The sequence below is a fragment of the Solanum lycopersicum genome, chromosome 6 (genome assembly GCF_036512215.1).
Source record: "Solanum lycopersicum chromosome 6, SLM_r2.1".
Classification (NCBI taxonomy): domain Eukaryota; kingdom Viridiplantae; phylum Streptophyta; class Magnoliopsida; order Solanales; family Solanaceae; genus Solanum; species Solanum lycopersicum.
Window position 1 is genome coordinate 30,070,430 of NC_090805.1, and position 4,699 is coordinate 30,075,128.

Genomic DNA, 4,699 nt, shown 5'->3' on the forward strand with positions numbered 1-4,699 from the left:
GAAGATATCTCTATGTCTACGTATGCTCCCTGATTGTGAATAAGATGCTATAGGATGCTTAGGAAAGTCTCACATTTTGGTATCCTTCAAGTCATGGCTCTAGAGTTTTAACTCAATTTATATTTTCTTCTAACTTCTTTCTTTTGCTTATAGGCAATGAATACAATAAGTAACAACGCTTGAAGGGTCGAAGAGGATAATGTGAATGAGGCGGTTCCCCCTCCAGATCCATAAAACCCTCAAGTTCCTATTGAAGAAGGGGCTATTTGTAATGTATAAGGGAGACCATTAATAGTTTGACTCAAGTGTTGGCTACTTAATTTTCTAGGGATGCTAGGGTACAAGTTATTCCCAATTCTAGAACCACCGCATCAAGGATAAGGGATTTCACAAGGTTGAATCCCCCTACTTTCTTTGGCTCCAAAGTGGAGGAGGACCTACAAGGGTTCATTGATGATGTGTTGAAGGTACTAGATGCTATGGGAGTTTCCTCACAAGAAAAGGCAAAGCTAGCCGCCTGCTACTCAAAGATGTGGCTCAAGTTTGGTATGACCAATGAAAGGATGAGTGGCTGGTTAGAGAATGCTGAATTACAGGGGGGGCTTTTAAGTCGGTTTTCCTTGATAGGTCCTTTTCCTTGGAACTAAGAGAGAGGAAAATGCAAGAACTCATCAACCTTTGCCAAGGGGGTATGCGTGTGAAGGAGTATATCCTCAAGTTCACTCAATTATCCAAATATGCTCCTACTATTGTGGTAGATTCTAGGACTAATATGAACAAATTTGTTAGGGCGATATCCCATTTTGTGGTTAATGAATGTAGATCGGTTATGCTGCTTACTATTATAAAAATCTCTCGTATCATGGTTCATGCCGAACAAATTGAGGAGAAAAAGCTTAATCAAGTTGCTAAGAAATTGAAAAGGACAAGGCCCGATGATGAAAATTCTTGTAAGACTAGATTAAAAGGTGAAAGATAATCCAAGGTTCAAGAAGAGGTTCCCCAATCAAAGCCTCTCTACCACTCCAAGGGTTAACAAAGGTAAAGGGACTAAACCCTAGACTCAAGATGGAAAAGGTAGTGGTCCCTATGTTGAGAAGTCTACTTGTGCTAAATGTGGTAGAAAATATCAAGCTAAGTGTCTAGTTGGTAAATGAATTTGCTATGGTTGTGCTAAGAGTGGTTACATGAATAGGAATTGTCCTATGATGATGGCTCAAGCAAGATAAAATACTCAAGCACATGAAAGTGTCCCAATCTCGATGCTCCTAAGAAGAATCGCTTCTATGCTCTCCACTCTAGGAGTGATAAAGAGGAGTCTCCCGATGTCGTCACGGGTATGTTACAAGTGTTCTCCATAAATATCTATGATTTACCGAATCCTGGTGCTACTTTATCATTTATAACTCCTTTAGTAGCTAGAAAGTTTAATGTGTTACCCGATATTCTAATGGAACCTTTTTTGGTTACAAAAAAAGTCCTATATAATTTCCCAATATAGTTACCTTGGTTGAATTGGTTGAACTTTATATGGTTGATTTTGAGGTCATATTGTGCAAGGATTGGTTGCATGCTTGTTTTGCTTCTATTGATTGTAGAACAAGGGTGCTGAAGTTCAAGTTCCCTAATGAACCCGTCTTAGAGTTGAAGGGGGGTAAATCAACCGTTAGAGGTCAAATTATTTCATGTATACTAGCTTATAAGATGATCTCTAAGGGTTTTCATTATCATATTGTGAGGGTCAAGGAACTTGAGATTGAGGTTCCTCCATTAGAGTCGGTACCCGTAGTGAGGGAATTTCTAGATGTCTTTCTTGAAAACTTTCCCAGATTTCCTTATGAACGATAAATAGACTTATTGCCGGATACAAAACTTATCTCAATCCCGTCTTACTGGATGGCTCCGGCCAAGTTGCAAAAACTAAAGCTTCAACTTAAAGATTTACTTGACAAGGGTTTCATAAGACCTAGTTCTCCTTAGGGCGCTCTGGTGTTGTTTGTAAACAAGAAGGACGAATCCCTTAGGATGTGCGTTGATTATTGTCAACTAAATAAAGTTACCGTAAGGAAAAAGTATCCTCTCCCTAGAATCGATGATTTGCTTGATCAACTCCAAGGGATAAGATATTTTTCAAAAATTGACTTGAGGTCGGGATATCACCAACATAGGGTGAGAGGTGAAGACATACCTAAAACTTCTTTTTGAACTAGGTATGATCATTATGAGTTCCTAGTTATGTCTTTTGGTATAACTAATGCCCCGAAAAATTTCATGGACCTTATGAATAAGGTGTTCTGAGATTACCTTGACTTTCATTGTTTTTATTGATGACATCTTGGTATACTCCAAGAGTGAAGATGAACATATGGATCATTTGGAGGTAGTATTGAAAGTCCTTAAGGAACACCAACTATTTTCGAAGTATAGTAAATGTGAGTTTTGATTAAGATCGGTTGCTTTTGATTGTCACTTCATTTCAAGTGAGGGTATAGAGGTTGATCCGAAGAAAATAGAAATGGTTAATAATTGGCCCAGACCCTTGAATCCAACCGGTATCCGAAGTTTCTTAGGTTTATACGGGTATGATAGGAGGTTTGTTGATGGGTTTGCATCCATTGCTTCTTTTTTGACTAGCTTGACCCAAAAGCATGATAAATTTAGTGTTCAGAAGCTTGTGAAAAAGTTTCCAAGAGTTGAAACATAGGCTTACCTCCGCTCCAGTGTTGACCTAACCGGAGGGTACTCAAGGGTTCATAGTATATTTTGATGCTTCTCAAGTTGGCTTTGGTTGTATCCTCATGGAACATGGTAAGGTGATAACATATTCCTCTAGGCAACTCAATATACACGAGAAGAATTATCTAACTCATGATCTTGAGTTAGTAGCCGTAGTGTTTTCCTTTAAAATATGGAGGCATTGTATGTATGGTGTACATGTGGATGTATTTACTAACCACAAAAGTCTTGAATACATGTTCACTCAAAAGGAGTTGAATCTCCAACAAAAAAGATGGTTGGAACATTTTAAGTATTACGAAATAAGGGTCCTCTACCATCTCAAAAAAAATGATGTGGTAGCAGATACTTTAATTCGTATGACCATGGGTAGTGTGTCTAATGTGGAAGAAGGTAAGGAAGAACTAGTAAAAGGTGCTCGGTTGGGTGTTCAGTTGGAAGATTCTCCAAATCGGATTTCATGTTTCCTCATAACTCCAAATAATCCTTTGTGGTTAAAGTGAAGTTTCTGAAACATCTTGATCCTCTATTGATGGAGTTGAAGGATTCGATTCTTATCAAGTTTAATGAGTCATTCTCCCGGGGGGGAGATGGGGTACTTAGGTACCAAGGTAGATTGTGTATACCAGATGTTGATTACTTGAGGGGTAAAATTTTAGAAGAAGCTCATGGGTATTAATCAAGGTTCCACCATGATGTACCATAATTTTCACGAGGTCTATTGGTGGGATGGTTTGAAAAGGGATATGGCGGAATTTATCGCTAGGTGCCCTAATTGTAAACAAGTAAATGCTGAGCATTAAAATTAGGGTGGTTTGACAAAAGTACTAAATGTTCCTACATGAAGTGGTAAGATATCAATATGGACTTTGTTGTTGGGTTGCCTTGGACCCGGATGCAAAATAACTCAATATGGGTTATTGCGGATAAATTGATGAAATCTGTCCAGTTTTTTCCATTAAGTCTACTTATTCAGCGAAAGAATATGCAATGTTGTACATGAAAGATATTGTGATTTTGCATGGTATTTTTATATCCATCATCTATAATGGAGGTGCTCAATTAACTTCTCATTTTGGAGGTCTTTTCAAAAAGGGTTAAGTACTCAAGTAAAGCTTATCACCGCTTTTAATCATGAAACATATGGTAAAGCAGAGCGTACTATTCAAACCCTAAAATACATGTTAAGATCTTGTGTAATATGTTTCAAAGGGATATTTGACAATCACATACCGTTGTTTGAGTTATCTTATAATAAAGCTACCACACAAGTATTTCTATGGCACCTTTGTAGAAATCTATGGTACAATATGTATTCCTCTGGTTGAGTTTTTTATGGTTGGTGAGTCTTCACTCCTTTGACCCAAAATTATCTATGAAGGATTGGAAAAAGTTCGAGTGATAAGAGTTAGGTTGAAAACAAACTATAGTTGGAAAAAATCCTATATCGACAACAAAACAAGAGATCTTGAATTTGAAGTAGTTGATATGGTCTAATTGAAAATTTCACCAATGAAAGGGATGATGAGATTTTGTAATAGGGTGAAACTTAGACCCCGGTATGTGGTCCCTTATAATATATTGAAACAGGTCTTGAAGGTTTCTTATGAGTTGAAGTTACCAAGTGAACTAGCCCCAAATCATACCGAATTCCATGTCTCTATGCTTAAGAAGTCTATAGGTTACCCCATATCCATTCTCCCACTTGAATTGTTAGGTGTGATTGATAACCTTGACTATGAAAAGTTTCACATTGAAATTCTATATCACCAAGTCAAAAAGTTGAGGAACAAGGAGGTGTTCTCCATAAATGTCCTATGGAGGAACCACCTAGTTGAGGGAGCAACATGGGGTGCTGAGGACTATATGAAGTCCAGTTATCCTCATCTATTTCATGAATATTCTATAAAAAGTTGATATTAATAATCCTCTTATAATAAAAATAATGAATTATCTAAATTTT